The sequence below is a fragment of the Lagenorhynchus albirostris genome, chromosome 2, assembly GCF_949774975.1.
Source record: "Lagenorhynchus albirostris chromosome 2, mLagAlb1.1, whole genome shotgun sequence".
In the NCBI taxonomy this organism is placed as follows: domain Eukaryota; kingdom Metazoa; phylum Chordata; class Mammalia; order Artiodactyla; family Delphinidae; genus Lagenorhynchus; species Lagenorhynchus albirostris.
The window spans coordinates 51,050,048-51,063,321 of NC_083096.1; the positions used below are offsets into that span (position 1 = coordinate 51,050,048).

Below are 13,274 nucleotides of genomic sequence, written 5' to 3' on the forward strand. Positions count from 1 at the left end.
ATCAGCGACTGCACTCAAAGTACACATGTTGCGGGAGTGAATAAAAATCTTAAGGGAGAGAACACGGAGTCAGTTGGCAGCAGTAAGAGCAGAAGACACCAACAAGGGAGCCACTGAGCCACCACAACTGCGAAGTTCCAATGGGGGAGGACAACCAGGAGAGCGGCTGCATTGCACAGTGGGAAAGGACATGGCCCTGGAGCCAGAGCAGCTGGGCTGCCTTCCTTCGCCACTCTATGCCTCAGTTTCCCCCTATGTGAAGCAGGGACAATGACAGTGCCTCTCATAAGGCTGTTGTGAAGACTAAGCGAGTGAGCACAGGCAGAGCTCAGAGCTGTGTCTGCCCATGGAAGCCGTTGGTCTGTGAGACCCTTTATTAATGGTGCTGTCATGATTCTCTGAAGATGTCCAGTTCCCCTTGGGGGCCACGCTTCCTGTTTTCCTCAGTGGCACTGCAGCCTTACGATAAACTTTGAACTGAGCAGGTTTCTGCTCCTTGCAACAGAAGGAGCCTAATTACCACTACAGATTTGAATCCTCAGGCGAATGTAATAACTCAGATTCTCAAGGTGGAATTTTCACCACTATCCTTTGAGAAGCAGTAGAGAATAAAATCAACAGGTAGTCAGTACCCACAGTTATCAAATACCCACAGAGCCATCTTTGTCTTGGGGAAACAAGGCAAACATTCACTAAGTGATGATGAAATATTTGAACATCTGTTCATATCTTCAGCAGAAGTGATGATGCTAGCCCCAAATGTATACATTGTGGAAGCAAACTGCTTCCTTGTCTTGGTGTTATAGGCTGTTCAGCCATTAGCAACAAAAAAATTTTTTTTAGCTTTATAAGAAATGTAAACAAGGGACTTCCCTGGTGGTCCAGAGGTTAAGACTCCACGCTCCCAATGCAGAGGGCCCAAGTTCCGTCCCTGGTCAGGGAAACAAAGATCCTACGTGCCGCAAGGAAGACCCGGTGCAGCTAAATAAATATATATATATGTATATACATATATTTTTAAATTTAAACAAATTTTTCTTTACCCTGAGTGGACTCCACATTTTGGTCAAGCTATCCTTTTGTTACCTAAGTGGGCCTCAAAGAGTGGCCTTTAATTTCAAATGTCTTGGGAGGAAATAACTTTTCATTATTATATTTTGAAAGTATTTTTAAAATATCTAGAGCACATCAAGGGAGAAATATCTGCTGGCTGATGGAAATTTAAACCTAGCATTCAAGTGAAAGGTTGGGGCTACAGATATACAGACTTGGAAGGCATTAGTATATAGGTCATAATTAAAGCTCTAGGATCATTAAAGTGAGTGGGAAGAGGGATTGTATAAAGTGAAGAGAGAAAAAGACAAATTACTATTTAGGGCCTTTTTCGAAAAAGCCTTGGTCATCAGCTTTACATGTGGAGCCTGCTGTTCCAGGGCTCCACCCTGGACCCATTAAACCTAAATGACTGAGACGAGGGAAGTTTGTACCTTTTTATGCCCTTCACCCAGTTCATCTACTCCTCTACCTCCCAACCACCCATCTGTTTTCTGTATTTATAAGTGCAGGTTTTGTTTTATTTGTTTAGATTTCACACATAACTGAGATCATAGGATATTTTGTCTTTGCCAGACTTATTTCACTCAGCATAATGCCCTCAAGGTCCATCCCACGTCCTCAAGGTCCATCCCATGCAAACAAAAGTTTGAGTCCCACAGAACGGAGGGAAGGGTATATTTGCATCAGGCACAGAAAAGGGTGCCAAAAAGGAGGTATAACAAATTGCCTCCTGGCTGGAGGTGGTGCATAGGTACCCATAATGGATTCTTTCCCAGATTTCTTGGTGGTGGCTTTTTCCTTGGCTTGGTTCCTGTAGTGCCTTGGAGCCAGAGAATCAGAGGTGGTGACACACGCAGACGCCGTTAGAGTGAAAGAACGTGGCTCACTTAAAGTAGAAGTGGTAAATTCTCTAAGGCAGCCTCAGCCAGGCCTTCCATTTATCAGGCTCGGAGCCCCCTCCACGTTCCACTGGGTGAGGAAGCCACACCAACACAGTCCAGAACCCTCGCACTGTGAGAGACTGGGGGGTATCAGCAAGCCACAGGCCTCTGATCCCAATGTTGCCTTTCCAGAGATTGGGGAAGGGGGTCACATTGGACCTCAGAGTTGACTGGAAGCTCCAGAGGGCAGCCCTATGTGCGCTTGGGGCTGGGCGGGTTGGTGAGGCACGTCTGGAGAATTTAGGTGAAGAGGGAACCCGTGTGCCATCCAACAGAATCATGCTCATATCCAAAGAGCTGCAGCTGGCTTGCACATACCAAGAGGCAAGAGTTGAGTCAAACCAGTTCTGAAGGTGTCACTTAAGCCACTTGCTGGGGTGCTTTGCAGTCAATCCTGTAGGATACTTTGACTTTTACCTTGTAACTATTTTGTGAGGAACTCTTTCTTTAATATATAGCATTTTTTCTTAAGTAGTTCCATCTTCCTCTCAGGATGAATCTGAAAGAGTGACTTTACAGAACTTAATGTTGCCGAGGAGTGACAATTGCCAACATGCAGGAATGGGTGGGGTTCCTCATTACGGTGCATGTCTAGAATTGCTATAAACGTAGAGGGGGTCATTTTGGAATAAAAATGTTTATAACTTGATCCCGGCATTGAACAACTGGGGCTGTTAAATCCAACCATACACCACTGAGATAGAATTATGTTAAATAACATAAATGTATTTAAATCCAGCCATACATCACTGGGACAGAATGTGTGTGTTCTTCCCCGTTACCTCCCTGAAGGAGCAAATGAATCTTAACTCGAGTATAACTTACACTTTCCTTTAGGAGGGAGGAAAAAGTAGGCCTGGGCAGCTTTAATATAACATTTATAATAGCTATTTTATATGTCGTGGAGGTTAGCATCTTAAAATTGCTTTGCCTTCACAGGCACCAAAGAGAGACGATGGAGCACAAAGGGTGGAGGGTGCTTATTAATGTGTTAAGCATAAATGTTTATGCTTTTTTTTCCTTGTTATACGTGCTCATTGGAAATATTTCTAAGATCACAGAAATACAATCCCATCCTCTATAGACAAACAGGGTTAACAGCTTAAATATTCTTGAAATTTTAGATACACGATCACACAGATGATGAAGAAACTACTTTCCATAAAAGGATAGGGAACATGCAAATCCCTGGGAAGCACATTCCCCGTGGGAGGGATGAGATAAACGCTTGTAATGGGCTGTATTAACCATCCTCGGAGACAAGATGCAAACAGTCAAAGGCAACAGCGAGCTGTGGCGTGACTACCGTGGGTAGCTGGACTTCATCCTTGCATGCAAACCAAAAGCCAAGAGATTTACCGAGCTCCCCGACACAGGCGCATCTGTCCCTTCCTTAAATCCGATTTTCTTACCATCTGTTCCTTTACTCCAGCCTTGGCTGTAAACACAGTTTACGCACAGGGGTGCATTGTGTTGCCAGGCAGCTCTCCTTGCTCGTCTAAAACAGAGTCAGTTCTGGACTGAAAGACTGTGGGTCCCATTATTATCCATTTTCCCTAACAATATGAACTGTGAGAGCGTTGAGAGTAATTTTAGAAATGGCATTTTTAACTTCACTTGGTAAACGTGATGCGACGTAACTATCTGGTTTTGAAAATTCTGTAAGGAAACAACACTTCATGCATTGGGATAATTTATAATAGATTGTGAAAAAGGATTTCGCCTGCCTTGCAGAACAGTAAGGACATTGTCGGGGTAAGTCCCTACCCACAGTAAACGGATCAAGGAGAAACTGACGTGGCAGTTGCAGCGGGAGGGAACTCACCGCCTCCAAGGTTACAATTTATCATGGCGTTGGGGGGAGGAGAGGCGGGAGGAGGTGAAGATGACTTAACGATGTGTATCTAGGATGTGACGTTGTGTCTCTGAGAATGTACTAGAAGAGCCGACCATCTGGCAGCTGTGGGGAGGGATCCGCTGATCTCTGGTCTCCAGCTCTAGTTTTTACAGCTATATCATATTTATAATGCAATCTTCCTGGGAGAAGGTTGGAGTGCTACACATCTTTGAATGGACTTGGTTAATCCTTTTACTGTCCCATGAGTAATGAGAGAAGGAGAGAGGAGCAAACAGGAAAAAAAATTCCACACTGAAAGTGGTCACTGCCATGGCGAAGAAGAAAATAACATTCGCTCTGCTAAGCAACACCAGGAAAAGTAAACTTGTGATTCTTTTCCATTGAGTCTCAGTCTAGGCCGTGGCAGAAGTGGTCAGAATTCACTCAAAGAGGGTTAATTCTGACCATGCAAATCATTGTCGATGAAAAGTGCCCCCATGGCAGGGGAGGGGGTTTGCCTGTTTTGGGGGCCACAGTCAGAGGACAAACTTTTGGCTAGTACAGCTGGGAGACTGGTGACCTACAGGGAGGACTGTGCAAATAAGTAAATGCATTGAGGATTTCTTGCTGTCAGAAGGGAATTACAAATGTGGAAAAGGGAAAGGCTAGAATAAATCCTGTGGTGTTAGACTGGGAGTGGAGAAATCAATGTGAACTCATAGCTTTATGCAGACATGGATATAGAAATAGGTATAAATGTGTGTAGATGTTTGTGTGTATTCATAGATATCATACATGTACATACACATACACATATGTAGATAGATATATGCTTATATTTCCTAGTTCTGTCTGCTGAGAGGGCTAGAAGCAAAGATATCCCGGTAGCAATAAGCAAACCTCTCTTGCAGAACTGGGCTTCTGAATGTTATTCTCCATTTAATGGAACCAGGGTTCCTTAGAGAAATGGTTGACTCTAGGGCTGGGGTAGGAGAAATAAAAGGTGAGACAGGACCATCTTGTACCACAAACTAAGGCAATGCTTAGAGAATGATGGGGACATATCAAAAAGACAAAAGAGCTGCTTTCAGTGAGCTCCCACTGACCAAGTCTGGGGTGATTTGAGTATCATAGTAATGACAGTTACTGACTTTACCCATTTGAATAAAATAGGAATCCATGAGTCTACAATGATAAAAATTAAATGAAAAAATGGAGGAGAAGAAAGTCCTATCTTACCATAGAAATCTAAAGGCATTTCTTCACAAAACAGTTGGGAATGACTCAGCAGAGAATCCTGTAAGACACCATCTTCACCAAATGCAACAAGAAAATTAGTAACAGGACAAATTGACATCATGTGTCTCCTGATATGGCGCAATGAGAAGAGCAAGGAATTACTTCTGAGGGATTCTTATTGCAAATGCATAAATCACGAGGAAACATCAGACAAACCCAAACTGCAGGACATTCTGTAAAGTAACTACGTGCTTCAAGAAATGTCAAGGTCATGAAAAAGAAGAAAAAAATGAGGAATTTTTCCAAAATAAAGGAGACTAAAGAGAAATGATAACTATAAAGGACCTGGACCTATTACTGGGTCAACAAGTAAAATTTGTTTTTGTTTTTATTGAAGTATAGTTGATTTACAGGGTTGTGTTAGTTTAGGTGTACAGCAAAGTGGTTCAGTTTTTTATATATAATATATATATGTATAGTCTTTTTCAGATTCTTTTCCCTTATAGGTTACGTGTATTACAAAATATTGAGTCTAGTAGTTCCCTGTGCTATACAGTAGGTTCTTGTTGGTTACCTATTTTATATATAGTAGTATGTATACGTTAATCCCAAATTCCTAACTTACCCTTCCCCCACTTTCCCCTTTAGCAGCCATAAGTTTGTTTTCTATGTCACAACAGGTGAAATTTGAATGGGATCTGTGAATTATATGGATGTTGGATCAGTGTTAATTTTCTGATCTTGATGGTTATACTGTGTAGGAGAATGTTCTTGTTTATAGGAAATACAAAATACATGTTGAAGGATCAAGGAGTAAGGGGCATCATGTCTGAAGCTTTTTCTCAAATGTTTCAGGAAAAAACTTTAATGTATGTGTGTATGAAGAATAAGGCAGATGTGATAAAATGGTAACGATCGGTAAATTGAGCGAAAGGTATAGGGGAGCTTCAAGTACTACTTTTACAACTTTTCTATAAACTTTAAATTTCAAACTAAAAAATATAACAACAGAAAAAAAGCCTACTATGAGTCTCTATGTACACAGACCATAGTGAATCAAACTGAGCGGGTCAATTCAAATGGAATAATAATGAAGCTTAAAGCACGACATTCCCTTACTGAGTCCCTGCCCTCAAGTTGCTCACCAAGGGGTGCGAGGGGTACACTGAAATGATGGGGTGGGAGTGCAAGATAAATGGCGCGAAGAGTCAGCTGCTACAGCAATTCAAGGGAGCCAGAAGGCTCCACTGAGGTGCTGCATGAAGAGGTCCTGGACAGGATTGGGGCAGGAGACTGGTGGTCCTGTTTAGCATATAGCCACAGGATTTAGGCGTTTCTGAGAACTCTATTTTCTTTTTGATCGCAGTGCAGGCTGGTCTGTATCTCACCTCCACACTCTTGCTCCTACTGCTTCTCTTCCCTGGAAGGTGGGCAGTTTATGAGCTTGGAGGATCCACTGCGTCCATTTTTCAAGATTTAGCTCATATCCCTTTCTTTGACTTTTCTGACCTACTTGCTCTGCTCCAGACCAAAAATTCCTTTTCTCTTGTGCCTCTATTGTTCTTAGTACCTGTATCACTGCACATGTGGCTCTTTACGGAGCTTGTCAGTTTGTCTGTCCATCCCTCCCAGCCTGAGTCTCCTGGACGGCTTTGTGTCTTTATATCTCCAATGGATATAGTGGGAGCTTGGGAATCGCTAAAATAAATTAACCTGAGACTTCCCCTAAATGTGGTTCTTCCTCTCCTTTCCATTTTTACTCCTAGGCTAACTAAAGGCTTTCTTTATTCAGTGAAAACATGTCCTGGGCTTTTCAATTTCAGGTAGTGTGAATGCAAATTTGAGGGAAAATATTTTCTTTTCTATCCTGAGACCATCGGTGAAGGTGGAGGGAGAGATGAACCATGTTGGGAACAGCAACAAGATCTACCACACCAGTGGTTAAATTCTTGATTAATGATTCAGTGACCAACCCACATAGAAATATGCAAACTACTCCTTGGGGTTATGCTGGGGAGGTACCATAATGACCACAGCTGATTGTAAGAGCCAACCAAAATTGTGTTAACCACTGATGCTTGGAAGCTTCTCACGTCAAAACAGCTGCTTAGACCTTCCTGCCACAGTAGTATTATAATAATAATTAGTAACAGCTAACATTCCTATAAGCACTCTTCACCCACGCACCATAAGCACCCAGCAAATGTCACAAATTCTGTGTACTCAGGCGTCACCTGCCCCATCTATGGAATGAGGCAGCACCGGGGAGCAGAAAGCAGCTGCTTCCTACAATGTATTATTGAGGCACCAGTTGCAAAGCTGAACTCCTCCTTTCCTCTATGGTAATTGCAGTTTGAGGTTTGAAAGAACATCTTTTGTGAGTCGATTTCTGTTCCACCTCTTACTGTATACCATTATGAGACTGCTGTCCTCTTAGGAGCAGTAAATCATCAATCTCCTACAGAATGCTGAGAGGTTTCTGACTGGAAAAACCTCTCCTTGCTACAGTGAATACGTAAGTGCTAAAGCTTTCCTCTGTCTGCTGTCTTCACCGGTTTTAAACATTTGTTTGCACCAAGTGCTGTTTCACCCTTGAGGGAGCAGCCTCCTCACCTCATAGGCCAGCTGGCAGCTGTGGAAGAGTTTTCAACACCAGATTATTTTAAGGCATCTGTAAAGTGGGTGAAAACTAACTCTAGTGAAAAACTGTCTTAAAAAAATGAACCTTTTAGAAAGAAATCAGAATAACAACCAAGCCCTGCAGAACAGCTGGTTCCTCGAACACCTAGACTTTTACATGTGCCTAGCAGTGTCTGCAAGATTCTATCCTGACAACCGTGTCACGGGCCATCTTTAGCAAAGAATAATATGAACCTGCTTTCACATGCTATTCAGCAGGATGACATCGGACCAAAAAGATTGCTGTAATTGCAGTTTCTGGTTTCAGCGATTTCACACTGAAATGGTAAAACCAAAAAAGCTCATTGGCATATGTTATATAATTTTTAAACGTGTACTTAGTAGTAAATATCAGCTTGATTTTGTAGCTTGTTGATATGACCTTAAAGCAAATTAAAAAAACAAACCCGTTTTATTCTTACACATAACAGCACAGCACATTTCTCTGTCGTATGAGATCATACACCAGCACGGCTTAGTATGATTGAACCAAAGCAAATGGAGAAGCTTACAGACCATTACTTCTACATCTGCAGGGTAGTCCCCCAATCAGCCCAGCGTCACATAGGAGGCAGGGCTGTTACCCTCTCTTTACAGATGAGGAAAGGAAGGCCCAGAGAAGATGCATGGCAGCCAGACCTAGACTGTGGTTCTCATGGTCCTAAGTTTAGCTCATGAAGTCATGACATCTTTCTGGGTTAAGGATTATGGTTTTAAAACTGATTGCTCATGCAGCAATTCATTATTATAAATAATCTAATAATTCACGATGAAGGAACTAGAAAACCAGGACTAGAAACAAGTGTGTGACAGCTTGAATTTTCACCAGCTGTATTCATTGGCTCGAGGCCCGGATGCCATCTGACCTTCAAGCTAGCCAAGCACGTGGGTATTTCTTATCAGCCCTCAGAACCAAAAACTCACTGTGATATTTTAGAGAGCCAGAATTTCGTTAGGGAGGGAAAAGGGTGAAGATAATAAAGATGCCGCCTATTTTGAGATGGACTTGTTATTTCTTCCTGGTTATGGCTCTGAGGGTGAGAAGCATCAATGTTATTAATCAAGTAACTTTAGAGCCCTTACTTATGGGTCTAGCCCTGCATATAGATACTGTAGAGAATAAGAAAAGGTTAAGGTATAATTATAGGCTCAGTGGTTTTCTATCTAGTTGTAGAAAGTAGAAACACATTAAGATGCTGTCTGAGCAGCAATGGCAAACTTTGGCCCATTGATCAAATCCACCTGCCTCCTGTTTTTGTACAGGGCATGAGCTAGGAATGGTTTTCACAATTTTAAATGGTGGGAAAAAAATTAAAATAAGAATAACATTTTGTGACATATGAAAATTATATGAAATTAAAATTTCAATACCCATCCATCAGAGTTTATTGGGACACAGCCACTCTTGCTTACGTGTGTCTTCTCCGTGCCTGCTTTTGCACTACAGTGGGCAGCAGAGTTGAGTTGTTCTGACAGAGACCATATGGGGCCACAAAACCTAAAATAGTTACTATCTGGTCCTTTCACAGAAAAAGTTTGCTGACCCTGAGGTCGTTAATAATGGTGCTAAGTGGGGTGGTTTAGAGTCAGCTGAAGACCCAGAGGACTTCCACGAGGGGAGAAAGAATTTTGGGTGGGAATAAAGCTTCAAGGAGAAAGTGCCTCCAAGTAGAGCTTGAAGGATAAAGATATTGAGTCTTGCGGTTGGGGGAAAGGCTAGACAGATGTGGCTGTCCAGATGTGGCTGTCCACTCGGCTCCACATTGACAGCAATGTGACCTTGGTAAGTTCTTTAACTTCTATACCTCAGTTTCCTCAGCTATTAAACACAAATCATAATACCCACTTCCCAGGACTGTTGTATAAAGGCCACAGTTAAGATTTCATATGCAAAGTTAGCACATTACCTGGTACAGAGCTGGAGTCTCGTCAATGTTAGCTGTTGATAGTGGTGATTGCCGTTCTTTCTCACATTTGGATATCTATTAATGAAATAAGGCAACATTTCACCTAAAAATTAAACCCTTCAGAGTTTATTAGTGAAGAAGCTTTTAAAATCTTAGAAGATGAATTCAAGCAATTGAATCCCATGAAGTTGTTAAAATGATGTCAAAAAGAATTATAGCACGGGAGTATATTCCCAGTGTGTTCTGTGAAGATAAGTTTCATAAACATGAAAATTCTATTTTGCCAGTGCATCCAGACTGGAAACTCTCTAAGAGAGTCTAGCGAAAGCTATTGACCCCTCTCCTTGATAAATGCACGCTGCAAGTATACACTTGCTTTTGCATACAATCTTAGGGCTTAATGGATCCCTTGAAGCCCATCCCTGGCTTCTAGGTTAAGAACTCATGCTCTAGTTGCTCACTCATACTTATAAAACCCACAAGATATTGATATATGAACTAGAATGCTAAATTATTAATTCATGAAGAAGAAATAATGTCAAGTGAACTAAAACCCTTGTATTGGCCAATCAGCTCATTATCTTGCTATACAAAAGCTACATGAAAAGCCAAAGCACAATTAAAACTGAGAATGGAATCATAGCAAAGGGAATTAGAGAATAGTCTTAATAGCTCTTGTCGCCAGACTATGACAGTCTAATGCATCAGTTTCCATTGAGAAGTACCCCTGCCAAGGATGCTGGAATAGTCAATCCAGGCCCTCTGCTGTGGACAGTTCTTGATGTTTGTTCTCTTTGCTTTCAGACACAGTGAAGGCTAATCTACTTCTATCATCATTCTTGATAAATAAAGGTACAGTACAAGCAGTTAGACACCCGCATGCAGACATGAGAATTTCCTTACACTATACCTAGTCTTTCTATATATATAGAATATCCATATCTATATCTATATCTATGTCTATTATCTGTCTATCTATCTATCTATTTATGTATCTAGTCTCCCCATATATAAATTCCAGTTTAGGGTGGGTTTGTTGTGTTAATTTTTCATAATTTCCTTTCAGGAGGGATCTTTGTTCAAATTCAGGAGGTACCTTACTGTCCCCCACCTTTCCCCTACCTCCAATCCATGATGACTCCAGAAGAAAGGGATCCATTGTTTCCTTTCTCCTTCCTTCCTTCCTGTCTCTTTCTCTCTCTCTCTTTCTTAAATAACTTTTAATTTTGAAATAGCTTAAGATGTAAGTACAAGAAATTTCAAAAGTAGTACATAGAGTTCCCACATACCTTTCACCCAACTTTTCCCAATGAAAATACCTTACATAACCACAGCACAGGTCAAAACCAGGGAATTACATTGGTATAATATAAACTCAGGAATAGACCTTAGATTTCACTAGTTTTTGTGTTTTTTTAATAAATTTATTTATTTTATTTTTGGCTGCGTTGGGTCTTCTTTGCTGCTCGCGGGCTTTCTCTAGTTGCGGCGAGCAGGGGCTACTCTTCGTTGCGGTGCACGGGCTTCTCATTTCAGTGGCTTCTTTTGTTGAGGAGCACAGGCTCTAGATGCGCGGGCTTCAGTAGTTGTGACACATGGGCTCAGTAGTTGTGGCTCGCGGGCTCTAGAGTGCAGGCTCAGTAGCTGTGGCACACGGGCTTAGTTGCTCCGTGGCATGTGGGATCTTCCCGGACCAGGGCTCGAACCGGTGTCCCCTGCATTGGCAGGAGGATTCTTAACCACTGCACCACCAGGGAAGCCCAATTTCACTAGTTTTTACATGTATTCTTTATGTGCGCACGCGCGTGTGTGTGTGTGTCTGTAGTTCCATGATATTTTAATACACATGTAGACTGAGAAACGAACACCACAATCAGGATACCACAAAGAAACTCCCTTGTGTTACTCCTTAGCAGTCAGTAATTTTCTTTTATAAATACTCCATTTTCAGTGTTAGAAATCTTAGTCCAGCAGACTTTTGCTATTTCAGGCACCTGAAGTTCTTATGCAAATGACCCTGAGGGACAGCAGTTGTGACCTCACCAATCCCTTTCCCTGGGGAGTAAACACATTCACTATTACCAAGGCCTCAATGGCAACTTTTAGACCCAAATTGTCTTGAGTTTCATTTCTTTTCTTTTTCTTTTTTTTTTTTTTGCTACACGTGAGCCTCTCACTGTTGTGGCCTCTCCTGTTGCGGAGCACAGGCTCCGGACGCGCAAGCCCAACGGCCATGGCTCACGGGCCCAGCCGCTCCGCGGCATGTGGGATCTTCCCGGACCAGGGCACGAACCCGTGTCCCCTGCATTGGCAGGTGGACTCTCAACCACTGCCCCACCAGGGAAGCCCATCTTTTTTTTTTGGTTAAGCCACTAAGTTCATGATAAATTTTTTACAGCAGCAATGGAAACTGATATACACCATTAATTATGATGTTAGGTGTGGCTTTTTCGTAGATGCCCTTAGTCAGGAAGTTCCTTTTTTATCTTGAGTTTGTTGAGTGTTTTTATCACAAGAGGGTTTTGGATTTTGTTAAGTGCTTTTTTGGCATCTACTGAGATGATCAAGTGGTTTTTATCTTGTATTCTATTGATATGGTATATTATATTAATCGAATTTCACATGTTATATACACTTTGCATTACTGGAATAAACCCCACTTGGTAATTAATCCTTTTTATAAGTTGCTGGATTCAGTCTTCTAGTATTTTGTTGAGGATCTCTGTACGTATATTGGTCCATAGTTTTCTTTTCTTTAGATGTCTTTGTCTTTGATATCAGGATAATACTGGAGTCACGTTGAAACCATTTGAACTCAGATTGGGACTTGAACCCATGGTCTTTTTTTTTTTTTAATTATTATTTTTTATTATTTAACACAATACTGTATTTTAACTTTTTTTTTTGCAGTATGCAGGCCTCTCACTGTTGTGGCCTCTCCCCGTTGCGGAGCACAGGCTCCGGACACACAGGCTCAGCGGCCATGGCTCACGGGCCCAGCCGCTCTGCGGCACGTGGGATCTTCCCGGGCCGGGGCACGAACCCGCATCCCCTGCATCGGCAGGCGGACTCTCAACCACTGTGCCACCAGGGAAGCCCAGAACCCATGGTCTTTTAACTGAGATCACACACTTGGTCTCAGGACTTAATGAAGCTCAGGTTCTTGATGTCTCATTGCAGAAAGAATTCAGTGAGAGATAAAGCGATAGGTAAGAAGTGGGTTTATTTAGAGAGAAACACACTACACAGACAGAGAGTGGGCCATCTCAGAGGCAAGAGTGGCTTGAGTTTCATTTCTGAATCTCTGAATATTTTCTGTCTTTGAGCAAATTTTTTAATGTATATTCTTGCTAATAGGTAAAGTCCAGTAGGATTTTTGAAAGTTAGGATTTCTGACCAAAATTTCTTTGACTACAGTTGCATAATAAAAAATGTCTTAAATCTGTGAGATGTGTTGGTATATACCTTCATACAAATCTAAACTTGCTTCCTCTGGGCTCTGAGGTTTCCTATATATATGTCCTTCACATTGGCTTTTCACCTTGGTGAGTTGCATGTGGACACATTTAGGGCCAATGTCCTCTTATAGAAAATAACACCTGAGGTTACACTCTT

At 41.9% G+C, this 13,274-nt stretch overlaps 1 long non-coding RNA gene across 1 annotated transcript in view; it reads right to left on the reverse strand.

Annotated features, from left to right (window-relative positions):
• The window catches only part of LOC132515812 (uncharacterized), a 110,595-nt gene that overhangs the window by 18,037 nt on the left and 79,284 nt on the right, over nucleotides 1-13,274 (reverse strand). Inside the window, exon 3 of the long non-coding RNA XR_009539194.1 lies at nucleotides 9,660-9,734. This is a non-coding gene — a long non-coding RNA (uncharacterized LOC132515812). The remainder of the gene's footprint in view (nucleotides 1-9,659; nucleotides 9,735-13,274) is intronic.